Here is a 27,994-nt window from a genome sequence, read left to right as displayed (position 1 = left end):
CGAGAGCGGGTAAACGCCGCAGTGGGTGGCTGGGCGGCCCCACAATCCGTTATTAGGACTAAAAGCCCCTCCCCCCCAGCCCTGCTGGTGCCCCTCACTTGCCCCCAGAGCCATCCCAGCCCCGCTGGTGCCCCTCGCTGCCCCGCAACAGCCCGCCCGCAGGGCTGCGGGCCGGGGGCCCCGCTCTGCTCTGCCCGCTCGGGGCGGCGGGACCAGCCCGCTGACAGGCTCCGCGAGCAGGAGTGGAGCCGAGCCAGGCTGCGCCTCAGACCCCCCTTCCCCCGGCAGAGCCGGGGTTCCCCCCCCTGCTTTCTTGCAGGGCTGCGGAGCTGTTTGCAGAAGCAGGCAAGCGGCGGGTTTCTCTGCTAAAAGGGGATACCCGTGGTTTTCTCTGTTTTTCCGTGGGAAACAGAAAACCAGGATCCCTGCTTACAAAACGGGGGGGTGTGGAAATCAGATGTTAATGTTAAGTCATTGAAAATGCGAGTAGATTCATTCATCTCTCTGGATAATTGCTTTGACCGGGAGGTAGTCGAAGCCGGAAAGATGGGATGTTGTTTCATGTGCCCAGTTCCATGCACAATGTCCTTTTCCGACCCAAAACTGGACCAAACTGAACGCACTCTTAGCATAGACCCATTTCTGCAATGCTGTGAACACAGAAGAGGTCAGCCTGAACGTGCAGACTGCTTTCCTCAGCTGGGTCTGCTAAGTGCAAGCCATGTTGGACCCCCTTTTTTTTCTTTGTGAACAGGCAGCACACGAGTGTTTGTTGAGTGCCGGAGAATCCTTAAAGCCTTACCCTGCGTTGGGGCTATATAGATAGTAACACAATGCCCAATTCTGGTATTTCCAGGAGATATCAATTCGTTTGCCACACCACACACACCTAGGACTTCACTTAGCCCACACAGCAGCAGACACCAAGGGATCAATACTCGAGGCACTATTCTGCTTTCAGCTGTGATTCTGTGGTGCGGCAAGCGCTGAATCCGGTGGCACCTTCCAGTACACCAGCATTTTAAATACAGAGATGTTTATTGCTTTCAGTATGACATTGAGCACTATCGTCTGTGAAGCTGAGCCCCTAATTTGATACCAAAATGGAGCATGTGAACACGTTCATTGTGGTGCCCTCTTCCAGTTTCGTAACTTCACGCCCAACCATGGTTACAAGGGCTGTTTATATTTCTTGGAGCTATTGCTTCAGGCTCTCTGCACACTCAGCACACTATTGCTTTGTGGCCTCACAGTCCTAAGGACAAAAACGTATTATTAATGAAAGTCGAGATTTCTGGATGCTAGTTCTTCAGGAAGGGGAAATTCCAAGGCAGATTTTGCCATCATAGCAAACACACAGCCCATTCTTACAGACCTCTGATTATGCACCCAATGAGTCTCTGACCCCCTTGATCCATCCCATCAGTCTCAGCCCTGCCTCTCTGATCTGCACCCACTATCAACTTTGTTGGGGGTTTTTTGCAGCTAGGCTAGGAGCCCAGTCATGAGCCATGACCCTACTGTGCTTGGCAGATTTCTGATTGTCTAATTACCCTGTCAGATCACTGCTCCTGTCCAGCCTGCTTCTCTAATGCACAGCACCCTTTGTCCCTGCCTCCTCATCCCACTGCACCAAACCCCAGTCTTCCTCTCCCACTTTTGTCAGCAGCTGCTTGCTCTGCTTTGTCATTCATGGCACCTTTTCTGCCCGGAGCTCTCCACTACTACTGCATAGCCCTTTTATTCTCCGTCTTATAATCCTTTCCCTCCTCTGGGCCACCAGGTCACCTCCCTCATGTCAATTCTGGTTTGAAAGTCTTCGTGGTTAGCTTGTCATTGATGGTCTCTATGAGGTTCTGTGTGGTGCCATGTTGTAAAAGGAATTAGGAGAAATAATGGCTATAGTATTGTATTTGTCATAGAAGGAAGACCAGCATCAGTGAATAGGGTTCCCATGCCACCAGAGATATAGATACTGTGTGTGCCACTCTTACAGACTCATTACACTGAAGTGGTCTATCTGTCGGACAGGCAAAGCCTTTTCCCTCAACAAAATATTAGAGAACTCTGGGCAAAAGCCCGTTCTCCCAAGTACGCACCTGTTGGAAGCCTAGTCCAAAGTTCAATGAGTTTTCCTATCCAGTGAGCTTCAGCTCATCACTTTACTTTGCATAGTATGTAAGGGTTAAGTAAATTAGGCAGGACAATTGCCACCTAAGTTGGTTTCCTCTGCTCTTTGAAATCCTAGGTGGAGTACTGTCAGTCATATTTAGCTTCCCCAAGGCAGCAACCAAGGAGATGAGATTTACAGTGTCTGTGGGCCAGCAACCACTGAACCATGGTTTGTCCATGTTGCATACCATAATTTTTAACTTGTGGTTCTAAAGTAAATTTTAGATCATAGCTTATTTTATTTTAAGTCCCTTTTACGCATGGGTAGACTGAAGCAAGACAGATGGTCAGTAACACAGCCAGAAATAGAACCTAGCGTTCTGCAGTCCCAGTACCCTGCTTCAACAAACGTTATCCCTGCATTATAAAGTTTAACTACTCAGTGGGTGCATCTACAAGTGCATATTAATGTGCAGCAGTAAAATCCAGTGCATATCACGCTGGAGTTTATTGCTCCCGGGTGTGCCATTTGAATGTGCGCCGGGGACTGCAGCACACCAAGTTGCAGCTGGCAGGGGGTCAGCGCACCAGCCTGGGGCTCCGCTGACCCGGCTCAGTGTCCTGCAGAGGAGCTGGCTGGGGCATGGAGGTGCTCCAGTGTGGGGCTAGCCAGCAGGCAGCCCCTGCACTGAAGCATCCTTTTGCCCCAGCCAGCTGGGTCAATGTCTACAGATAGATTGCTGCACATTAAAAAACGCCACAGCAGGGTAGTACTTGTGTTTACAGGTACTACCCTGCTGCAGAGTTTATTAGTGTCCTGCAGCCTAATAGGGTCGCAGATGTAGACACTGAGACATTTACTGTGGATTAATTAGGCAACTCTCCAGTAAATGTCTTGTGTAGATGCACCCAGTGTATGCAGAGAGCTTAAAATATGGCTAAAAAATACAAATTACCATTATTATTGCCTCTACAAATGGATGTCACTGGCATGACTCCTGCAGTTTTTTGACCTAGCACTTTGGGCTTTATTCTGGCTACGCTTGCACCAGTTATCTTCCCGATTCATTAAATCGGCTCCAGTGTATGTAAGTGAGGAGGAATCAGGTTCCAAGAGAACCTGGCAGAATATCTTGTTAAAAGGCATAACATATCTATAACTTTGGGAAAAATTACTGTAAAGATCATGATAATGGATAATTATAAAAACTTGTAACCAACAAAACAACACTCTCATTTCAAATGATAAACTGCCGTGCTCCCTCCAGTAACCCACTTACAGTATGATATTGTATCTACATCTTGAGAGTTATGCAGTGATATGGAGGTTTTGGCAGGTAATTATCCCACCAAAAATTAAGCAGCATTTTCAGGAGGACTTCTTTAAAATATGCATGCTTAAAAATTTGGCACTGATCCCTTCTGACATAAAGAGACTGTCCTTGGTTGGAATGATTAAATTTCAGAAAGGATTATGAAATAGAGTATTTAAATATTATGATGCAGCAGTATAATGGTGCAGTCACCCTTCCCTTTGCTGCTGCCAGTGCAGTCTTTCTGAAAGGCTTTTATACTCTGGGGAAACTCACAGCTTTATAAATTATAAAACAGGCAACAAAATATCATGCATGGAAAAAAGCCTCAAATTGCAAACACTCATCTAGATGTAGAGCTTGCAAAAAAAAATGGAGCTAGAAATGTGAGGAAATAAATACAGGGATTGATCCATAAGTTGCTGAAATCAATTGAAATACTCCCATGCTTTGGATCTTGCCCACAGGACTGAGACCACTGTATGTCATGAACCAAGGGATTCATAAAAGGCCCCTTCTTCTTGATTCCAGAATTCAACCCCCAAAATGAGCAAGGATGAAATCTGTGCCAGTGCAAAGGGACCATACAAGGCCTGATCACACTGCAGTTTGCTCAGGTGTGATTCTCCACCTTTGAACAGTCTGCATGAGTACAATGAACAAATGTGTCCATTCCGAGTAGATTTCCTAGCCCAGGCCTTCCGTGGAAGGTTTATGCAGTCCTTCAGCAGCTAGAAGCACTTGCACTCCTAAACAAAGGAGTATATAGGACTGCAAGGGACATCCTGGGCCATCATGTCCAGTCCCCTGCATTCATGGGCAATCCTTAACCCAGGCAAGTCCCCTGAAATTGATATTGCAAACTCTTGCCCACACCCACAAGGAACAATATCCCAGGCATCACAAACACCCAATTACATGCTATAAGTAATAGTAGGGGAGACAAGGGCACTGCCAATGCCTCCCACTGCAGTAAGAGGGAAATGGTTGATGAATGTATGCTCAGAAGATCCTAAGAGAAGGACCATACCCCAGGCTGCAAAGGGAGGCAGAAACCTCTATGATCTGTGACAGACTGACTTGGGAGACAACTTCCTTCCTTTTTTTATCCCCAAGCAAGTGTCAAGAGACTGAAATACACTGGATGGCACAAACCAGGGGGAATCCAAGAGCTAATTTCACCATTGTGCCTGGCTTTATGGCTATGACTTGGACATTTGGTTTATGTGACATTGAACAAATTGGATACTGTTCATCTCTCCTCCTTCTAAATGCCTGCAGTTTGACCATACCTCTGGATTGCAGTCTTGTGCCAAACCAGAGGAAACCAAAGCTGCTGGGGGGGACAAAACAAAAAACAATAAAAAACCAAAACACATTGGCAGTACTCTTCTACAGGATGAGGAGATCCCAGGCCCTGCCCCTCACACTTAAGACCAACTCTTGTCCATGACCAGCGTCCTCCTCCTTTGCACGCTGCAGTCAGCCATAAAGCAAGGCAAGCCCTCAGCCCATGTTAGCAGGGTAATAGCAGACTAGAAGTTTACTTGCACACTCCCCAGCAAGGATACTATATCCTCTGTTTCCACAGGCTAAATATGTAAGACAGTGCTCTTTGACAGATGAATAATGCCAGTTGCCCCTACTTACTCCATCTACCCCCAAAGGATAATATCAGCTCTGCTGCAGTCACCAGTTGTGTGTGTGCACACTCCCTGAGGACTGGATTTTGATTCAGCTGCTTGGTCCATCTGTAGGCGATTTCAGCAGGTGGCATTCATTCTTCTGGAGCAGTAAAAGAAGGTCAAGTTCCAGACTTGGGCTGTGAAATATAGGAGGAGCGGGTGTACCATCTTACCAGTCCAATATAAAAATCAAGGTTCCTGCCACTCTTGGACAAGACATCTGAGGCCTTTACCTTCCATTTTCCTTTTTCTCCCCAGAGTGATGGCCAGATCCCAGACCTAGTAATTATGTTCCACGTGTCTAACCTTCCCAAGAAGTTTCCATTGGTTGAGACACTTGCATCCGATCCTAAGATGCCGCATTTAATTCTAGAAATCCCTACATGTCACAGGTGGGTAACTAAACCATATCTATTGCTCAAGTAATTCCCCAAAGAACTAGGTAATGCATGCAGAACACATTAAAACCTTCCAGAGGAAGCTGACAGAGAAATGTAAAGTGCTGTAATTAATTCAAAATTGTCACATTTCTGAGTGGCGGAACAACAACAGGAAGAGTACGATGTTCCATGAAAAAATAATGTTATGATTGCTGAGCCAGAACTATGCTCAGGAACAGGTCTTTGTTCATTAATACCACTACCTGGTACACAATAACGGTCACCTTCCATGCATATAAACAACTTATCTTTTCTATGATGAATAAAATGTCTCCAGCACATGCAAAGCATGTTAAAATAAGCATGCCAAATGAAATACCTAAATCAACTCCAAAACAACCCACACCACCACCTGTCTCTAATTTATAAAACAGCCTACAAAGCCTGTAATGAGCATTATGGGATCACTTCCACATTCAGTTACAGAGCATCTCATTTCCATACGTGACCATTATCTGGAGATAAAACCTGACGATTATGAACTCGGGACACTTACAGACTGAACTGGAAACTGTTGAGGTAACATAAGGAGATCTGCTGGTGGGTTTTGATGCAGGATCACTGCTCAAAAGTGGTCCAACAGAAAAAGCTCTTTTTTTTCTTCTAACCAAGCTTAAACAGGACACCTCACTGGAAATACAAACAACGTTCCATCCAAATGACATCAGTAAGCATAACAGCTACTTTGTATGCTGAGAAAACACTGGATGCTTCTTTTGACAAATTGTCATGGAGATTTCCAAGAAAATGCCTGATGCATCCCTGCCAAAAGTCTGACCCAAATTGTAGCTGATTTATTTGGATGATACCCTCATAATATAGTTCTGCTGTTCTGAAAACAGAGGATTTAAAAATCTTCTGAAACATACTGTATTCCGCTATAAAATACAGGACGGAGAAGCAAACGAAAGAAGAATGGTCTTCAAGACCTCATTTACCTGGGGTCAGATTCATCACTGGAGTAATTCTGCTGACCTTTCTTAGAAAAGTTTATTAAGGAGGCCATCCTTGAGGGACTGGCCCAAGCTAACATCCTAAGGGATAGCCAGCACGGGTTTGTTGCGGGTAGGTCTTGTTTGACCAATCTCATTTCCTTCTATGACCAGGTGACCTATCACCTGGACGAGGGAGAAGAGATTGATGTCATATATCTTGACTTCAAAAAAGCTTTTGATCTGGTATCCCATGATCACCTCTTGACCAAACTGGCCAGTTGTGGCCTTGGCTCCACCACGATCCGCTGGCTGGGAAATTGGCTTCGTGGTCGGACCCAGAGGGTTGTGATTGATGGCAGTCACTCATCGTGGTGCCCTGTGACCAGTGGGGTCCCTCAAGGCTCTGTCCTGGGACCCATCCTGTTCAACATCTTCATTAATGATGTGGACATTGGAGTCAGGAGTGGACTGGTCAAGTTCGCCGATGACACCAAACTTTGGGGCAAAGCATCCACGCCAGAAGATAAGCGGGTGATCCAGGCTGACCTGGACAAGCTCAGCAAATGGGCAGACAAGAACCTGATGGTGCTTAACACTGAAAAATGCCAGGTTCTCCACCTTGGGAGGAAAAACCTGCAGCATCCTTATAGGCTCGGCAGTGCTACGTTGGTTAGCACTACAGAAGAAAGAGACTTGGGGGTCATCATTGACCACAAGATGAACATGAGCCTGCAATGCGATGCTGTGGCTAGTAAAGCGACCAAAACGCTGGCTTGCATCCATAGATGCTTCTCGAGCAAATCCCAGGACGTCATTCTCCCCTTGTACTCGGCCTTGGTGAGGCCGCAGCTGGAGTACTGCGTCCAGTTTTGGTCTCCACAATTCAAAAAGGATGTGGAGAAGCTTGAAAGAGTCCAGAGGAGAGCCACGCGCATGATCAGAGGTCAGGAAAACAGATCTTACGATGACAGGTTGAGAGCCATGGGACTCTTTAGCCTGGAAAAGCGCAGGCTCAGGGGTGATCTGATGACCACCTACAAGTTTACCAGGGGTGACCACCAGGATCTGGGGGAACATCTGTTCACCAGAGCGCCCCAAGGGATGACGAGGTCGAACGGTCACAAACTCCTGCAAGACCGTTTCAGGCTGGACATAAGGAAGAATTTCTTTACTGTCCGAGCCCCCAAGGTCTGGAACAGCCTGCCAGCGGAGGTGGTTCAAGCACCTACATTGAACACCTTCAAGAGTAAATTGGATGCTTATCTTGCTGGGATCCTATGACCCCAGCTGACTTCCTGCCCTTTGGGCAGGGGGCTGGACTTGATGATCTCCCGAGGTCCCTTCCAGCCCTAATGTCTATGAAATCTATGAAATATCCAACTAGCTACAGATGCCAAATGTGTGCCCTGGCTAAGGAAACAGCTGCACCTCACCTGCTGCCATCAGGCAAACCTGCTAATGATCCCCCTCTTTCAAGACCTCTGGCTTTCATTTCTGGAGTTCTCTGTACTTAAGAATTAAAACACCAACCTTAACATGCTGCGCTTGGTTTAGACACATCAAAAATAAATAAATATAACATCTATCCTGCCGAGTCAGATCTGTGGACTATCCAGGCTAGTATCTTGTGTCCCACAGAGCCTGGCATCAGATACTTCTAACTGGGAGTCCCTCCAGTAAACAGATGTGGAATATCTGTCCCTAGGGAAGTTACCCTCATTGTTAAAGATCAGCTTATGCCTTAGAAGAGGAGGTTTGTTTCTCTTCAAACACTTATTTGAATAAGTATTCCTTTCCCTTTCAATAACTTCTTGAATTGTTCTCTTAGCCTCAGCAATAGCTTCTCTACAATTTATTTTTGTACCATGTGGAAAAGGATATTTGTCACTTAAAATTTTATTTCCCTTGTGCTTCCAGTCAAGCATGTACTTCATTGCTTTGCTGAATTGGGATAAAATGCTCAGCAAAGCAAAGTGCTATCACCCACGTGCTCTGCTTACTTTGTTGCACTCCCCCCCAAACACCAGGTTAAATTAAAAAGTCTTTCATCCTGCTCAGAGTTCTCCTTGAGTGTGGCTCGTCTTACCATAGAGAGACTTCCTCGGCACCTCGGATATGAACCTCCTATGGTATTTGACACTTGCATTTCACTCGCACAATGGAAGAGTCATGGCAAGAGTGAAACCTGTTAAGGACAGACAGCTTTCTTCACATCTGGCCCACAGACTGGGATTCATAGAACAGATCACGAGCAGGAACTTCAGCTTCTTCAGAGTAAAATGCCAAACTCATGTGTCCAACCAAGCCCAGGGCAAAAAACAGCATAATCTCTCTTCCATCTTGTCCCCCCAAACCAAATCCAAGCAGCTTCAGAGTCCAGCCCCTGTTAACTGCAGGAGTGGGAGAGAAATATAAAATCAACGCAGTTTGGGAAGAAACTCAGATATCACCACAGGCCATGTCACACTACAGATAGTCAGGGGTGCTGCAGATTAATTACTGACTGGTTGTGCAAGAAGTCACAGAATCACAGAACAGTAGGGCTAGAGCCTGGAAGGGACATTCAGAGATCATTTAGTCCACCCCCTGTTCAAGGCAGGCTCATCTGGCCCATTTAGCCAGATGTAAATGTTAAGGGTGTTATATGCTCCCTTTCAGGAAAACACATGAGCTTATCAGGTGCCCTTCCAAACACAAACGCTTTTCTGAAGCTGGGCCATAAAGAACCTCAGGATTTTGTGAATGCAAAACAGCTACATAACAACATCTTCTATCTTGAGGAAGGTTAGTGAAGTGCTGTGGCTCGTGGATGTTCAATGGCCATTTTGTGGCACAAACCTATCCTGTGGATTTGCAGTGCAAAAAAGAACTCTGACTATAAATAACATTAGTGGAGGAAATGTTCTTGGCAAGTCAATTTGTTCTATGCTGCTGATGGTTCCTGTTAGTGACATGGGTTTTTTTCTGTACTGAGAAAACAATGGAAAGCAGCTGCTAAAACACTCACCAAGAAGCAGAGAAGTAACAGCTTATCTAAAAGTTCGGAGCATTCAGAGTCCATTTAAAATAGAATTAGAGTATTAAATCTCTATTTTTTAAAGGAAAATGAAGCTCTGCTAGGTCATGTAGTACATTTCCCTACAAAACAGTCCTTGATCATATATTCATTAGTGGTCCCGCCTAGTTCTACCTATTGATATTTTGTTTAAATTATTAGTAACACATGGACAGTCATAAGCACTACCATCTATAACAATCTATTGCATCAGATCATGCCTTGAATCCAAAGTTTCTTGCACTTCATACTCCCAGTGCCTGATGAAGGGCGACTGCGTTCAAAAGCTTGCTAAGAACTTTTTTCCAACTACTCGGTTGGTCTAATCAAAGATATCACATCTACCCAAAGAACCTTGCCTGCCTATGCACTTCATACATGCATAGATGATTTCAGCTTCAAGACTCATATCTATGCAAAATGGGTGTCATCATTTTCCCAAAAAGATTAAACTGAGGCATAGGGTTGCTAACAAAAATGTTGCAGAAAGCCAAGAACAAAGTCAGCTGCAGAGCAAGAGCCAGGAGCCCCTTAATCTGAATACTGGACACAACCCCTCTGCCTTAAGCAGGGTGCTACCATGGTTGGTGCTGTGCTTTGAGTCAGGAAATCACTGCAGCATGAGTTCAATAAAGAATTCGCATGATTCAAATTAAGCAAGTGCTTAAGTGATTTTCAGGATCATGCCTAGGCAGGTCCAATTCCCATGCGAGTTAGCTGTACGCTCCATTCACTTAGAGCAGGGAGCCTGTAACTAGTCAAAGAAGAAAGCTATTTGTGCATATTAGAAGGTAGCATAGGTCACTTTTTATTCCCAATAGCAAAAAAAGTATATATAGACCACATAGTTATTAAAATGTTCCTTTCCAGGCCCAATCTTTGAGCTCAGCAGCTTCATTGTGATTACATCACAGAGTCCCTCTGCTCCCTTTATGTACACCTTGGACTCTAGGTTTTGGTGGCACATCTAATCTAGTAGAATTATCAACTCTGCCCTCACACCCTTATGTGAACGCCATCCCCCTTGGTGTCTGTCACGGGATGGGGTCCCTAAGGATGGCTGTGTTAAGGCCCCTAAGGCCCCTTGACTGTGCCAGTTCGGCCTGATGGGCACCCTCTATTCTCTCCTGCCACATCTTGATGGATTTATGATATAGGGAGGCTGCCTTCACGTCCCATTGGCCAAGGCTGCAACTGAACTCCAACTAACTTCAAGCATCAAGGACAACAAAAAGTCCTTTTTCAGATACGTGGGGAGCCGGAGGAAAAGCAAGGGCAATGTTGGACCCCTGCTAAACCAGATGGGACAGCTGACAACTGACGCCCAGGAAAAAGCCAACCTATTAAATAGGTACTTTGCATCAGTCTTTCATCAGTCCCATGGGACGCCCATGCCCGTTATGGGACAGGGAGATCCAGGTGATGGGGATCCCCTACCCTCCATAAATGCCGACCTCGTGAAGGAACACCTTGAGAAGCTGGATACCTTCAAGTCAGCCGGCCCTGACAATCTGCACCCCAGGGTACTCAAGGAGCTGGCGAGCGTCATAGCCCAGCCCCTGGCGCGGATCTCTGAAAACTCCTGGCGTTCTGGTGTAGTGCCCGAAGACTGGAAGAAGCCCAATGTGGTGCCAATCTTCAAGAAAGGGAGGAGAGTGGATCCGGCTAACTACAGGCCCATTAGCCTGACTTCTATCCTGGGGAAGATCTTAGAAAAGTTTATTAAGGAGGCCATCCTTGAGGGACTGGCCCAGGCTAACATCCTAAGGGACAGCCAGCATGGGTTTGTTGCGGGTAGGTCTTGTTTGACCAATCTCATTTCCTTCTATGACCAGGTGACCTATCACCTGGACGAGGGAGAAGAGATTGATGTCATATATCTTGACTTCAAAAAAGCTTTTGATCTGGTATCCCATGATCACCTCTTGGCCAAACTGGCCAGTTGTGGCCTTGGCTCCACCACGATCCGCTGGCTGGGAAATTGGCTCCGTGGTCGGACCCAGAGGGTTGTAATTGATGGCAGATCGTGGTGCCCTGTGACCAGTGGGGTCCCTCAAGGCTCTGTCCTTGGACCCACACTGTTCAATATCTTCATTAATGATGTGGACATTGGAGTCAGGAGTGGACTGGTCAAGTTCGCCGATGACACCAAACTTTGGGGCAAAGCATCCACGCCAGAAGATAAGCGGGTGATCCAGGCTGACCTGGACAAGCTCAGCAAATGGGCAGACAAGAACCTGATGGTGCTTAACACTGAAAAATGCCAGGTTCTCCACCTTGGGAGGAAAAACCTGCAGCATCCTTATAGGCTCGGCAGTGCTACGTTGGATAGCACTACAGAAGAAAGAGACTTGGGGGTCATCATTGACCACAAGATGAACATGAGCCTGCAATGCGATGCTGCGGCTAGTAAAGTGACCAAAACGCTGGCTTGCATCCATAGATGCTTCTCGAGCAAATCCCGGGACTTCATTCTCCCCTTGTACTCGGCCTTGGTGAGGCCGCAGCTGGAGTACTGCGTCCAGTTTTGGACTCCACAATTCAAAAAGGATGTGGAGAAGCTTGAGAGAGTCCAGAGGAGAGCCACGCGCATGATCAGAGGTCAGGAAAACAGATCTTACGATGACAGGCTGAGAGCCATGGGACTCTTTAGCCTGGAAAAGCGCAGGCTCAGGGGTGATCTGATGGCCACCTATAAGTTTATCAGGGGTGACCACCAGGATCTGGGGGAACGTCTGTTCACCAGAGCGCCCCAAGGGATGATGAGGTCAAACGGCCACAAACTCCTGCAAGACCGTTTCAGGCTGGACATAAGGAAGAATTTCTTTCCTGTCCGAGCCCCCAAGGTCTGGAACAGTCTGCCAGCGGAGGTGGTTCAAGCACCTACATTGAACACCTTCAAGAGTAAATTGGATGCTTATCTTGCTGGGATCCTATGGTCCCAGCTGACTTCCTGCCCTTCGGGCAGGGGGCTGGACTCGATGATCTCCCGAGGTCCCGTCCAGCCCTGATGTCTATGAAATCTATGAAATCTATAGTCCTGATAAATTTCTTTGACCCCGTGGGTCCCTGGACCCCTTGTGGGTCCCGTTCCAAAACAGATGTCACAGCAGGACACCCCAGCCTTATGGGCTATATGCATGCTCCACCTGCCCCTTTACCACACCCCAAGCTTCACAGATGGCATTGACATTGTTCGGTCTAGGCCTTGCTATGAATCAGCCCCCCCTTGCTGGTGCCGGGGCTCTCCGCAGCCCAAATGCTGCGCCCTCGCTGGCTCCCCACGGTACAGTAGGCCCCAGTGAGGCCTCCTCCTTCCTCAAATAGCCTCACCCAAACCACCAGTCTTATAAACAGAAATCAACCTGCAAGCCCCAAGGTTATAACACAATTCAAGCTGCCCGGCTATAACATAATTTGAGCCACATAAGGTGTGCTCTGCCTCTCAACAGTACTAGAATCTGCACTTGCAGTCAGGCCTCTCCCCTTTGCTTCCTCTGGGAGAGCTCCTTTCCCCTTGGCTGCTGGCAGAGAACTGCCCTCCTAGCCTCTGGCCTGGGGTTTATATACGAGCCAGGCCCTGCCCCTTCTGGTCAGCTGACCGCTGGCAGGTGTGGGCCCACTAGCTTGTTCTGGCTCTCCTGGTAACCAGCAGTTGGGCTCCCCACTCACTGCTAGGGCTGTCTTCCTAGCAGGTCCAGCCTTTAAAAGGAGCAGGACACCCTAGTGTCCTGGGACTGGCATTCCCCACCACTGCTGAACTGAGCATGCTTCTGCAGGAGACTGCCATCCCTACTGCTAGAGCAGCTATCACAGTCCGAGCCCCAGCCCCAAGCTTACTTCTTCCTCTCTGGGTCCTGTGCTGCTGCTAAGACCCTTGCCTCTGTGTTAGTCATCTCCTATCCTGATTACTGTAAGCTTCTCCTTTCACCCCTTCCAGTTTGTCTGTAATTCCAGTTACTGCTGGTCACTGACCTCTTAAAAGCTTTTCTTTCTGCTTTTGCATCGCATTCAAGCTCCCATTCCTCTGTTAAAAAAAGACTTGGAAGGAATTTTGCACCCTCCCCCCCCCGTACTTGCCAGCTCCTATGTTCCTTCTTTTCTCACTCTAGCTGGGTATGTTTTGTGGGTATTTCCCCATGTATCTCAAAGAATCTCCCTGACCACATCCACCGAGAACTCCTGAAAATCCCCATCAACCAGACCTGCATTTCTCTCGTTCATCACTGATAATTTGCAAAACCCCACCTTCTCAATGCTAGCCTCATGTCTTGTATTTACTTCTCTGGTTTCTTCAAGGCAAAAAAATGTGAATTATTTCTAGCTCAACATGTCTGATGCTATAAACACTTCCATTTCTTTAAGGATTTGAGCCAAAGTGCCTTTTACTGAAATAAACTGGTGTTAAACAGAGGACCTGGGGCTTAATGCTTACCATTCTAGGTAGCTCCGTTAGCTGCAGTGGAACTATTCAAGACAGTAAAATCTATCCCTGCCATCAGCGTTTCTAGGACGTACGTGATGTTGTGTTTGCAAACTACTACGTAGATTTATAGTGCTATAGAGATTAAATAAATAATAGATGCCTACACTCCTACTGCAACTGTGAGCATGAGGAATCTTCACAGAGGCAGCAGTGTAATGCATCAGCCCCTAACATCATGTGCAACATTACAAACTCCAGTGAAGCTGCAGTTGTTTTGAAAGTTTTAATTTCCCATGGGGCCGTATATAACCACATCCACCAGGCTATCATGCCAGACCCAAGATGTTATTTTGGTCTCCAGCATCAGCCATGGTCCACAGGGCAGTAGACACCACTCCAAATCTAGCTCTGTTTATAACTTTCAAAACCTCCCAGCAAAAAGGACAGTAACCAAGAGGCCAGACAGAATCTCTTTACTTGTACTTCACCAGGGAAAAATAAATGTTTCTGCCAATGACCCTGCTTATCAGCAGCCTTACCTGCATTCGGTAGGTGCATCAGTTTAAATCCATCAGTTTAAAATCAAAGTTGTTAAATGGGTGCAACCCCCTGATGTAGATATCCTAAAGCTGGTTTAGCCCTTGCTTACATTAATTTAGATTATATTTGTAATATGCAAATACAAACTAAATTGATAAAAGCAAGAAAAAATGGTTGAAGTGTATCTACATTAGGGACTCGCCTTGAGTTACCATATTGATGCAGAATTGATGATCTTTTCTAGTATATCCAGAGCATCAGAGGAATACATTCAGCTATGATGTATTGGTCTGCATGTTATGGACTTCTACAGGCTCCACATACGAAGCATTAACCTGTCAAGGCCAAGCGCATTCAGGAGCCATAGCAGGCTGAAGCGAAATCTGCTGGCAGATTCTAATTCACATCATTTATCTACAAACTTGCAATTAACACCAAACACTAAATGAATAAGCCATGTCATGTACCCCTCGTGCAGTCTAGCTCAAATCCATTCTGCTGAGCCTGATCTGACAACGATCTCAATTAAACGGACAGATCACTTAGCAGGTCTTGACTGAAGAGGAGTCCAGGTTAGGAGCAGTGAGCCACATAATATTGACATTCGCTGTTATGGATCCATAGTAATGTAGCATATTTTAACTGATTTCCTGTACTGTCATTTTGTGGTGGTTAGACATGTAGTGTGGTGACTAATGCCCCTCCTGCAGAAGTCCTAGGGCTTCTTAGTAAGAATAATATTTTACTTGATTTTTCTAAACCAAATATGTAGTAGATTCTTCAATGTGTCACTGTTGCACATTGTGTTGGGTCTCCATAGTGATGCTCAGAAAAACAACTACAAAGGAGGAAGATCATTACAGTGGTTGACGATAAGCATACAGGAAGTGAGCCAACATCTGTTACAATCTTAGGAGATTTTGCCTTCAGCAATTGCTGAAAAGTTGTGAGTCTGCATTCCAGGTACGCTGCTCGGCTCGTACCGCCAACAGCTGGCGAGTAGAATATGTGCAAAATCCTATCTGGAGGAAAATATGCAAACCCTCTTCCAAAACGGCAGTACTATTCAAGTCCTTTAGAAGTTTTTTATGTTAATATTTTTCTTTCCATTTTCTGTAATACCCACAAGGAATCTGGGACAGGCAGGGAGAAGAAATGGGGGGAAGATTTTTGCCCACCAAAGTTGTCATTTTGCAAGTATTGATTTCTTTTTAAACTCACCAAACACTTCCAGATTATCCAGCATGCTGATCAAAGTGAGGAAATGAATGCATGTCACTCAGTCCCTATTATAAGACACGCTTCTATCTAGAACCAGGAGTTTACCTGTGATAGGGTCTAGGGAAATATAATACTTTGGTGGTGAGCATTGCCTACTCATGCTACATTGGACAATTACAGTTTAAATAATTTGTATGGGAAAATGCACTATTATACGACTTTAATCTCTGAAGACTGGGAAATAATGAACAGAAGCATTTATTATTTTGTCAGTGACATGATTATTATTATTGTAGCGCCTTAAGGTAAATGAAGAAGGATTGCACCACGTGCTCTATTTACAAACAGAGCAGCAGACAAACCCTGCCCTGAGGTTTCTTCAGACAAGACAAAAGATCAAAACGGATGGGGGAACGAGGTGTAACACATATGCAGCTAGAAGGCAGGGCACGATGGCACCTTCGGGCACTTTTACACATACTTCAGGGGTGGGGGAGTGCTTTAATTAGGGTGGCTCTAAAAGCCACTCTGATTAAAGCGCCGTTGCATCTCACAGCCTTGCAGCACGTCTATGAGACTGTTTCAGAGGGGCACCAGCTTTTGTAGTCAACCACCTACTGCACCAGATCAGATGGCAGGTATGGAGCTCAAGGCACCCCAGCCCCACCTTGTGCCAGACTTCAGACTAACATGGATAACGACCCTGTGCCGACTTTAACAGAGGGAACAACACAACAGTAACAAGTGTTGTTTTAGTTTCATAAGATTTTTTTTGGTTGCTTGAACTAACCTGTTATGTAGATCTGGGCATGAAGCTAACCTACAGAAAACTGGAAGTGCTGTATTATTTGCATAATCAGAACATTCTTTCTTATTTCTTCAATTTCCCGGAGAGTTGCTTCTTCAAATGTATTCATGGAAGAATAATCAGACATCCTTCTTGAAGAACATTTGACACAGGAAAGGCAATCTGGCTTCATCTGCGTATTGTATCCAGCCCTGCTGGAAATCGGCCAAACCATGAAACAACCTTCATTAGACTCGCTGTCATGGAAGAACAAGCATGTCACCTACTGATCTATTTGCTCAGTGTCTGGGGGGAAGAAGTTGCACTCACCTCATGTGTGTGCTTTCACGCGCAGACACCCAAACGAGGACACACTCTGCCTCCACGATGCTTGCAAGCCATTAGAAATCACATTCTGAGCTAGGGTAAGTTGCGGTTGCTCTACAGTTAAGATGAACCAGTTTTACACCAACTCCGGATGTATGTGAAACCTTCAGAAAATCATATCAGGAGCAGGCCTGGGCACCCACTATGTGGACTGTGTTCATTGCTGCATATTCTAATGGGCCATCTCTTACACCTTTCTGGGGCTCTTCCATGTGCCTGATCCTCTAGTTATAAAATCACAGAACAGTAGGGCTGGAAGAGACCTCAGGACAGGGTCATCTCTGGATAAACTATCCCGACCAAGTGTCTGACTTGTTGTCAAAAAGGTCCAAGGACGGATACTCCACCAGCTCGTTTGGTCCTTCCTAATCTTCAACCTAAATGTGCTCAGCTGCAGCTTGAGGCCATTGCCTCTACTCTTGGTCCCGTCAGCCACAGAGGATCGTCTGTCTCCATCCTCTGTATGCGAGCATCTAAACACTACTCACAGCCTCTTTCTGTCTGACAAAACCAGAGGGCTCAGTGCTGAGCAGATATTAATGACTAATCATGCAGGCAGATTAACAGTGTGTTTTAGCCCAGTCAAGACTGGTGCTCCAGCAGTGCTTTACAGGCTGTGCACAGCTTGTGGCTGCACAGCTGGTTGGCAAGAAAAAAGCTTTTCCCTGGGAGTTTGTCCCAGCGCATGAAACACAGTCTTTAGCATCCCACAAGGTGCGCGAGCCGAGAGACCTGACAGCGCAGCCTGTCTGACGGATCCTCCAGCTACAGGAAGAGCAGGAGGCACGAAGCGGGCCACGAAACCAATCCCCTAGAGGCAGGCTCTTGGGTAGGACGTCAACAGATCTTTCTCGTCTCCCTCACATCGGCTGTTTGTGCTTTCACCACTAAGACATGCAGCATGTTTCAGTTTGCTTCTGAAGACACAGGACCAGATGGCTCCCATGCATAACGCACTGAATCATGGCAAGGCTTGCAGTATTTGTTATGTGTAGCAGCAAACACATGTGCTGGACCAGTTTTGATTTGCGGGTGTATTCCTTTTCAGAATAAGCGATGTCTCCCATATGGAGAGCACCACAGCAGGTACCTCTGGATGACATATGTGCAGACCCCAAACTCGACTGTCTCAGCCTCTCGCAGCGCATTGAGACAATGATCATCACACACCCACTAATGAAACACACGGCACAAGACAGTTGCTAGGCATTTCCCGTGATGCAAAGCAGCTGACAGCAGAGACTCCTGATGGTTCAAGGACACAAAGCTATTGTTCCCCCTCCCTCTTCTCCCCTTGCAGCTGGTTCATAAGCTGTTGCAGTCACCTTGCTTGGTGCCCATTTGTGCAGCCAGCAGCCAAGTGGGACCTGGGGCCACAACACATCTCAGCCACAGCAGGGAGAAGGTAATAGCTCATTATTTGACAGCACACCTGCCTCCTGAATTTTTCTGGCAGGCTGGCATCTACTAGCACTCACTCCATTAAATTCAAAAGAGTGACACCAGTATAAAGGGAGGGGATAATCAGGCCTGTAACACAGTCTGTGCCAGCAAAGGTTCCTCGGCAGGAGGACACACAATGCGAGAGCTGTGAAGGAGCACGGTTTGTACTTCAGCCAGACAACTACAGAGGAGTTGCTCCAAATCTTGCCTCATGGAGTTACACAGATCCACCTCGGAGCCCCAAAAGAAACAGGGGCTGGGCAGGCGGCAGGTACAATTTAAAAAGCAATGCATACGCCTCCCAGTTTCCATGTCATGACCTGTGTTAGGGTTGTTTGCGTGCATTGTAAACCATATATTCCTCAAGGCAGTTATTAAATGATAACGAAGAGTTCTTATTTCAAAGTCTTGCTATTCATCAGGCTGTTGAATGAGCCGCAGCATGGGGCTTCAGCCAGGCATCAGCGCAGAGCCAGAGGCATGCCGCAGCACAGGGCAAGGGGCATCTGGCAGCGTGGGGCTCGGGCTGGACAGCAGCACAGAGCAGGGGTGCGGAGCACAGGTCTGGAGGTGTGTGTGGCAGTGGCGGGTTGCATTTAGGTGGCAGTGACAGCCGGCAGCTGCCGCTGATGGCCATGTCCACTGGGGTCCAGGGACCTGAATTCTGCAGCAAGCCATATCCCCCAATTTCCAGTAGTCCCCTGGACGACTGCCTGGCCAGATTAAATAGTTCTGCAGGCTGGATCCAGCCTGTGAACCACAAGTTTGACACCCCTGACCGAGAGGCTCCGATTCCACAGTGGAAACCCAGCAAAGTGAGCCAGTACTCTGCAAACCAGTGACGCCTCCTCTTGTGGCTCTGGAGGCTGCCCTTCTTACCACGTGTTTGATGCCCGCGCTGCAGGGAAGGCAACGGGACGCGTACTGAGCGGCTACTCTGCCAGCTGTCACAGACAGGCCTGGGTGCTGGGGAGCCAGAGAACCAGCCCGAGCATCATGTGCAAACGGCAGGGACCCGGCGTCTCGTCAGAGCAGGGGTGCAAGCGATCTGCTGTGATTACGGATGTCCATCATCACTTCCTCCCAGTCAGCCCCGAACTCGCTAGAAAACTTCTATAAATAGCTGCCTGAAGCTGAGCAGGGCAAGAGTTTGGCTCTGGGAAATCTCATTTAGTGTTCCCCTGGGAAGGAGGAAGACTTGAAGAAAATCTCCGTCCTGGATCAGGCTTTTGTGGGAAGCACTTGTGGATGCCAGAATAGCTCCCAGAACGAGCCAAGCGTAGCGCTGAATGCTAGCTCTGCAAGGGGCGAGAGGAAGAGCCCCAGCTTTCATCCGAGAGCGTTTGCTGAAGAGAAGCACTAATCCCAACCTTGTGACGGTAGCGAAACAGCCTGGAGCCTAACTATTACTTGAATGCAGCAGGACACCTAGCGGATTGAGCGGGTATGTCTGCAGAGCATTTTGCTATTCTTCTGGAGTTGTAAACCCCAAGTATGTTTGTAGAGGAGGCACAAGAAAATGAGGGTCTTCATTGAATAAATTGACTTACGGCTTCCAGTCTACCTTGCGAGTTTCCTGCTATTACGAATATACTTTCTTAAAAACCCATTATGCAGTTTTCGCTCAGGAAATACAATATTTTCAGTCAAGTGACTTCGAGAGAAAAGTACAGAAAAATGAATACCACTGGACATGGCCCTCATCGAGCTGATGAAGGCCTTCAATAGGGTTGACAGGGCCTTTTTATTGTTCTGAAGAAAATGGGTTGTCCCCCCCAAACTGCTGAACATCATTTCCTCATTACCTCAAGGTATGAAGGCAACTGTAGTGTATGAAAATAAAGAATCAAATGCCTTTGACATCAGTAATGGGGTGGAAGAGGGGTGTGTCTTAGCCCCCATGCCCTTTAACATCTACTTTTCAGTCCTGCTTCTTTATGCATTCAAGGACAGCAATGACGGCATTTATCTTCACGCCAGACTAGATGGAGGCTTGTTCAACATCCCAAGGTTTAGCATGATGAAAGAGCTGGTTCTGAGTGATTTCCTGTTTGTGGATGATGTGGCCTTGGTTGGCTACAGTGAATCTTCCCTGTGAAATCTCTTGGGCAAATTTTCTGCATCATGCAAGAGCTTTGGGTTAACAATTAATTTCAAGAAGACTGTAATCACGTACCAAGGGGGGTAGAAGAACCAGTGCCTGACATCGCTCTGGAGGGTAAGTCTCTTGGCATCGTCGACAGCTTTTGCAACTATGATCGGCAAGAATATAGCCCTTCAGACTGAACTGACAGAATCGGAAAACCAGCTAAGAATTTCAGGCTATTACAGAAATGTACACAGTCTAAGAACAAACTATCAACTCAGGTGAAGATGTGCATCTGTGAGCCTTGTATGCTGTCATCCCTGCTTTATGGTCCATACATGTGGACTGCATATGTTAGGTACATCCGGAGACTGAACAGCTTCTGCATGAGATGCCTGCACAAGATTCTGAAAATAAAGTGGAAAGACAAAATACCGTATGCAGAGGTGCTGGAGCGTGCAGGACTGACACACTTAGAAATCACTGTGAAGAAGAGGAGGTTGCAATGGCTTGGCCATGTCAGGGGAATGGGAGGATACCGTATCCACAAGAATTTCTTGTACAGTGAGATTCAGGACGGCCCTAGAAAGTGGGGTTGTCCTCTACAGCAGTACCATGATGTGTGCAAAAATGATATGAAGTCTTTTAACATCACTGTAGAAAGCTGGAAGGAATGTGCAGAATCCTATCCAAACTGGAGAGAACATCTGGCGCTGGGTGCAGTCCAACATGAAGCAGCTTTGATCCAGAGGATGGAAGCAAAGTGAGAAAGAAGGAAGCAGTGTGCTGTAAACTTGGACTCCGACTCAGACGACACATGGAACAGTGAAATTTGTAACAAGCTGTGTCACTCTCGAATTGGGCTTGTCAGCCACAAGAGGATTCCTCAGGTGCTTGACGTGCCCTCTTCCACGTATACCACAATACAGAGGATTGATGGTTGCCTGTACAACAGCTTCCAGAGCATTTTCTATTCTTTTGAAATAATAAACCCCAAGAAAATTAAGGTCTTCACGGAGTAAGTTGAGTTGTGGTTTCCAATCAATATCAATATACTGTGTTAAAAAACCATTACTGACATTTCAGTGGCAAGAAAAAGCAGCAGCATTACGGGGGGACTGGATGGCCCATTCATTACGGTCAGGATGGAGGGCTGTTCAGTAAAACACAGTCACATATGAAAGTTTGTGCTACCTACCTACCTACCTACCTACTTTGGTTAGTTTATGAAGTACAAGTCTCCCCTATCTTCAGTAAAACACAGCCAGCCTAGTTCAGCAGTGCTGGACACATGCACACTTTGACAGCTGTGCAGTGCTCTAAGTGAGCTGAGCAGACAGGTGCTTCTTCACAAGAAATAATGCACAGGGCAACAGCCACCAGCCTTGTCTCAGCAGCAAAAGCAGAGCTTCGGTTAGCCAAGAGCCTACACTGTCTTCTCCGTGCCCTGGAACTGGTCCCTTTGGATCAGAACCCAGGTATCCCGGTGAGCAGGGTGGGGATGCTCGTTCAGCTGCTGCCCTGTGGGTTGCCTTCCCTCCATACCGAGATCAGAGGAGGGAGATGTGAGAGGCCAGTAAACATGCAGAGGTGGCCACTGGCCAGTGTTATCTTACAAGTGAAGCAGACGCAGGCCACACAAGTGCATTTGCAAGACTCTACAGTAGAGGCAGGAAAATAGTGACTTCATCTCCTCAAGTGTCAAGTCTTTTGGGCAGCTGATTCCTGCAGAGTGGTGACAACATCTCCTGGTTCCCATTTACCAGAAAGATGATGATCATGAGCAGAGGGTGTCAAAGATATGGCCTGTGGTCAGGATCCAGCCTGCAAAGCCCTATCATCTGGCCTCTAGTGTTGCCTGTGGGACTCAGAGTTGACCCACGTGTTGCATACGATGTGCGCTGGATTGGCCCATGTGCTGCACACGGTGCGTGGGGCTGGTTTGGGATGTGCTGTGCACAAGGAGCCCACACCAGACTGGTCTGGGACGCACTCTGCATGAAGCGCCCATGCCAGACCAGGCCAGGCCAGGCCGCATTCTGCATTCAGTGCCTGTGCAGGCCTGGGCCAGGATACCTCCACACATGGCACCTGTCCAGGATGAGTGCTGCACTGGGATGTGCACTGGATCCAGCATGCAGGGCTGGACTGCAGGCCCTATGTGGCCCACCAGACCAGCCTCGCACCATTCATCCAGCCCAGGGCCTGGCCCCACGCCATTCCTCCAGCCTGCACGGTCTGATGAGTTCAACACCCCGGATTCAGGGAAACAATTAATCGAGAGAGCCAACATTTTCTGCACCACTCCCTCCAATCTTTCTCCAGCTGGGATGTATACTACATTTTTTGGGTGTATAAGATACATTCCTCAAAGGGATTGTTGCAGAGAGTATTGCAGAAACATTTCTTTTAACTTACATCTGCTTGAATCTATCAACTTTTAATACAGTCATTTGAATTAATTTTCATTGCGCCGCTTTAAGGTATAAGACACCTTCATTATAGGTCTCCTTTTCATGGGAAAATGTATCTTGTTGGTCAGAAAATACAGTAGATGTATTTGGTATGGGCAAAATGGTTGTAGGATAATATCAGATTCCAGTCCCATGTTGTCGAAACCCCACAACTTGGGTAGAAACAGGCTGATCCAATGTCCTGGATCAGATCCATCTCTTGTTATATGAGCTGAAGAAGCAGAACAGGAAGAGAGTTTATAGCTATTCAAATAGGCTTTCAGTAGAAAAATCTCTCCCTGCTCTGTGCTTTTTTTATAATGCCCACTTCAGGAAACACCATGAAGGGAAGGACTTCTTGTACACTGCAGTCCTTTAAATTCAGTAAGGTCTGCTTAAAAAGGGTAGTCTGTTATTTAAACTGTCAGATTTTATACTCTCTCCAGAGTGACTAATGTTGGGCTGGGGGTAGCGATACCGAAAGTGATTCCTTCTCTTTTATAATTTAGAGCCTTGATTGGAAAGCTTAGTGAATTATCTCTGCGTAATTGCAATGATTCATCGCTTGTTAGAAAATTGGAAAGTATTGATTGGATTTCCCCCCTAGGAAATATTTCTCCTCTGGAAGAGCAGGGTAGGTTGCCTTTGCTCTGCTTTTGTCTTTCCTGCTTGTTAATAGAGGAAGCCTGTGGACTCTGATCTGAGAAACAGGAATTTGGGTCAGCAGCCAGGCAAGGACAATGGTGAATTATTGTCACTTGCTGCTCCAGATCATTCTCTGAACTGCTCTCTGATGTGTTTTGCATGGATTGGAAATGTAGAGCCAGAAATCCTGCAGCCAACAACAGCAGTACTGAGTTGCCAACTTCCACTCCAGTGCCTTCAGATCCCACCTAAAGTCACTCTGCATATCCCCCGGGAGCCTGAAGATCAAACCGGGGCTGTGCTTAGGTCAGTGGCAAAGCTCCCGTTTGGTTTAATGAAGCTAGGAATCCACCTGAAAGCCTGGGCTTCATGCGCTCTTTTAGGGCATATAGTAAAAAATACGGGCACCAAGTCCAGCATCAAATGCCCCTTCCATGTTATTTATGCTCCTAATAAGTCTCATTTGCATGATAGGGCCATGCCTGTACACATGAATAGTGCTGCTGCAGTTGCCTGTTTCAGCAGCTAGTGGAAGTATTTCCAGAAATGGCTGTACACATAGTTATGAATATGACCCATGCTTCTCTACCACATCAGACACTTGAGAACTATCTGAATCCCAATCCTTGTCTGCACTCCAGACATGTGGGGTCTCTCTCAGCTGCTCCCTGTAGAAAAGCATGTTTCTGTCTCAGCAAGGAATGCGAACCTGGGTGCAGCTTGGGGTTTTCCCCTGTAGCACTTGCACAAGTCTGAAGCTCGTGGCACTAACTGGGTACAGCAACACAGGGAAGGGTACTGAGTCATCCCCCCAAGTACGTGCTACCAATCCCTGACCCGCAGAAGCCTCTGTGATTGCAGCTCGGAGCATACATGCCGCAGGGCTGTGAGTGTACCTCATTGCTAACACACTGGAGCCCAGCTAACCCACCCCTGGGTCCCCCAGTGCCACACGACTGCACCCTCTCCTTGGCTTGCACCACCAGTCCCATGCAACTGGACTGTGTTACCCAGCCCTACCGCAGGAATGCTGGCGTTTTGGTGCAGTGAAGGGACTCATTACAGCACATGGAAAATGTACATAAAAGGTATTTTGGAGATCAACTGGTAAATAAGAAAGCCATTAATAAATAAACCCACACAAGAAAAACTTCTCTCGAGTAGGAGAGCTCATCTAGCTTTTCATAGCAATGACAGTCTTTTAAAGCATGAAATTAAGCTTCTGAAGTTCCAAGTTAAGAGACGAGTCTTTGTAATGGCCAAGTTACAAAGAGAACCCCAACATGGAGAGGGTCCAGAGGAGGCCACCCGCATGGTCAGGGGCAGCAGGGCAGGCCCCACGAGGAGAGGCGACGGGATCTGAACCTGCTCAGCCTCCACAAGAGAAGGCTGAGGGGGATCTTGTGGCCTGTTACAAACTAGTCAGGGGGGATCAGCAGGCACTGGGGGAGTCCCTGTTCCCCCGAGCACCGCCAGGAATGACCAGGAATAGCGGTCACAAGCTGGCAGAGGGCAGGTTTAGGCTAGACATCAGGAGGCGCGACTTCACGGTCAGGGTGGCTAGGATCTGGAACCGACTTCCAAGAGAAGTGGTGCAGGCTCCTACCCTGGGGGTGTTTAAGAGGAGGCTGGATGAACGCCTTGCGGGGGTCGTTTGACCCCAGTACTCTTTCCTGCCATGGCAGGGGGTCGGACTAGATGATCTGCTCAGGTCCCTTCTGACCCGACCAACTATGAAACTCTTGGTCACCACATGGCAAGTCCAGGGGTTCATCACAATGGTCTTTAATCCCTAGGTCCAGCACCAGAGCTGACCATAAATAAACTGATCATTTGCTCAACTACATATATTTTAAAAGCACATACTTTTGTGCTCTTAAATATAAAATATATATTATAAAAACATGATCTCTATATTCTATATTGAAGACCACAGTCCTTACAATCACACACATGACAAAACAAACGTTATGACAAGCACCCCCTTGGAGGCTGGAGCTCTGCCAGGCTGCAAGGGAAAAGCCACGGTCTCCCACATTTTTCTCCTTTAAAAGAGAACCCATTTTTAACCTTTTTACACATTCTTGCAACCCACTTTTGGGTGGTGACCCATGGGCTGAGACACACTGCCCTACAGAACAAGCACACGTGGGACCATATCCAGGCAGGAACATTTGCTTTAGGCAGAGCTCGTGTCCTACATGGTTTGCCTTTTGTGTAGCCTTATCTGTCAGTAGCAGGAGGGTCTAATCTCACCTACCGCACCCTGTTGCTTTGTCTTGCAGGAGGGGTCTCCCATCCTAGCAGCGCTTGCTTGCGTGGCTGCCCCGCAGCTCAGCCCCTGACACGGGACCACTCGCTGTCCCCGAGTCCTCAGACCTGCTCACACCACCGCCCGAAGGCCTCAGCCGTCCCGCTCTTGAGAGGGTAACACTTTAGGCCAGTGGTTCCCAACCTTTTTAGACATGAGGCAGACTCAGGGCATCCCCTGGACAACACCAGCTCTTCATTTACACTCTTGACTACAGCAAAACAACGGAGCAGTGTTTTCTGCTGCAAAGATCCCCAACAGACTACAGCTGTGGCCCTCTATCTGAAAACTCGGGGTTTATCTTGTGAATCATGTTGGCAGACTAACAGTGCTAACAGCATGTGGCGCCCCATGGCACCCTGGTAAGGATCTCAAGGCACCCCCGGGCACCCTGGTTGAGAATCACTACTTTAGTCCCTGCTTTAGCGTTCAACCCTTCTTCTCCAGGAAGCTCTGTGCAGGACAGTCCACCAGTGCCCCCGTCACAGGTCGTCACAGACCAGCTGTGGCCTCTTCGCCCTCCGGCAGGAATCCACACTTGCTCACCCCTGCTCAAGGCAGCGATTCCCTGGGCAACTTCCATACCTACCATGCCCTAGCCACGGCCACTGCTCTTCAGCCCCACGCGCCGACAGGCGCCCCCAGCGTTGCCCCTCGAGCTCTGCACTCCTTGGGCTGCAGCCAGCTGACCCCCGTCCCGTCTGCTTCGTCACGCATCTCCGAAGGGGGCAGAGCTGGGCTAGCTGGTGCCCCGCCTGTACGGCCCAGCTTCTCCGGGCTACGCTTATCCTAAACAATAAGGAAAAGGGACCACGATAGACTGTCCTCTGCTAAGAGGGGCTGCGCCTCTACTTACATTTTCTTCTGGGCGTATTTTAGCCCAAGCTGATGCTGGTGTCTTCTGCTCCGTGACCTTCCCTTTCTCCCCGCACACCCTGGGACAGTCTGCCCCCTCTGCCAAGCGCATCATGATGCCGCTTTCTAAATGCATCGCGTGTCCACGCCCGGGCTCTGCGCCCTGCACCTCAAGGATACAGAAGGCCTGGAGAGGGTGCAGAGCAGGGCCAGGGGACGGACGAGCCGTGGCGCCGAGCGGAGGCCAGGCCTGCCCAGTTCAGAACAGGGACGCTCGGGGCAGGAGAGGGGTCGACGAGGCACTTGGTGGCACAGGGCCAGTCAGAGGGGGTTGACTCTTGATGCCCCTCGCCGGCCGGGGGCGCCGCGTGGCAGGCAGCTGAAAACGTGGCAGCTCTTGCTCACGCGGCGCTGGGGCCCGGGGGGGCTCGCTGCCGCTGACGGGGGGCGCGGGGGTGTTGCTGCTACCCACGGGGGGTTTGGGGGCCCGGGGGGGCTCGCTGCCGCTGACGGGGGTGTGGGGGCCCGGGGGGTGTCGCTGCCGCTGACGGGGGATGCGGGGGCCAGGGGGTGTTGCTGCCACCGACGGGGGGTGTGGGGGCCTGGGGGGGCTCGCTGCCGCTGACGGGGGTGTGGGGGCCCGGGGGGTGTCGCTGCCGCTGACGGGGGATGTGGGGGCCAGGGCGTGTTGCTGCCACCGACGGGGGGTGTGGGGGCCCGGGGGTGTTGCTGCCACCCACGGGGGGTGTGGGGGCCCGGGGGGGCTCGCTGCCGCTGACGGGGGTGTGGGGGCCCGGGGGGTGTCGCTGCCGCTGACGGGGGATGCGGGGGCCAGGGCGTGTTGCTGCCACCGACGGGGGGTGTGGGGGCCCGGGGGTGTTGCTGCCACCCACGGGGGGTGTGGGGGCCCGGGGGGGCTCGCTGCCGCTGACGGGGGTGTGGGGGCCCGCTGCCGCCTACGGGGGGTGTGGGGGCCCGGGGGTGTTGCTGCCACCCACGGGGGGTGTGGGGGCCCGGGGGTGTCGCTGCCACCGACGGGGGGGCGCGGGGGTCAGCCAGCAGGAAGCTAAACGTGTCCGGGAGTCAAATGGAGGGCTGACTCCCGCGCGTGGGGCAGCCACCCGCCGCGCTGAGGGGAGCCTGCGCAGCACGACGCGCGCGGGCAGGGCACCGGCCCCATCGGGGCCGTGGGGGAAGGGGACGGGGGTCACCGAGGGAAAAACATCAGGTTCCACCGAGATTTGAACTCGGATCGCTGGATTCAGAGTCCAGAGTGCTAACCATTACACCATGGAACCAC

At 48.6% G+C, this 27,994-nt stretch overlaps 1 protein-coding gene and 1 non-coding gene across 2 annotated transcripts in view; both read right to left on the bottom strand.

The window, feature by feature from the left end:
- DENND4A (DENN domain containing 4A) overlaps positions 1 to 27,094 on the bottom strand; it is a 125,726-nt gene extending 98,632 nt beyond the window's left edge. The window contains exon 1 of the mRNA XM_090028802.1: positions 26,696 to 27,094. The gene's annotated coding sequence lies outside the window, so the exon portion shown is untranslated. The remainder of the gene's footprint in view (positions 1 to 26,695) is intronic.
- An 826-nt stretch (positions 27,095 to 27,920) lies between these two features.
- On the bottom strand, positions 27,921 to 27,992 carry TRNAQ-CUG (transfer RNA glutamine (anticodon CUG)). The gene has a single exon. It is a non-coding gene; the product is annotated as a tRNA-Gln (tRNA).
- Between the last annotated feature and the right edge of the window lie 2 nt (positions 27,993 to 27,994).

Source organism: Crocodylus siamensis, chromosome 15 (genome assembly GCF_052110815.1).
Source record: "Crocodylus siamensis isolate JL-2025a chromosome 15, ASM5211081v1, whole genome shotgun sequence".
Classification (NCBI taxonomy): Eukaryota; Metazoa; Chordata; order Crocodylia; family Crocodylidae; genus Crocodylus; species Crocodylus siamensis.
The sequence above is the reverse complement of the archived record's forward strand: the minus strand, read 5'-3'. Positions and strand labels throughout refer to the sequence as shown.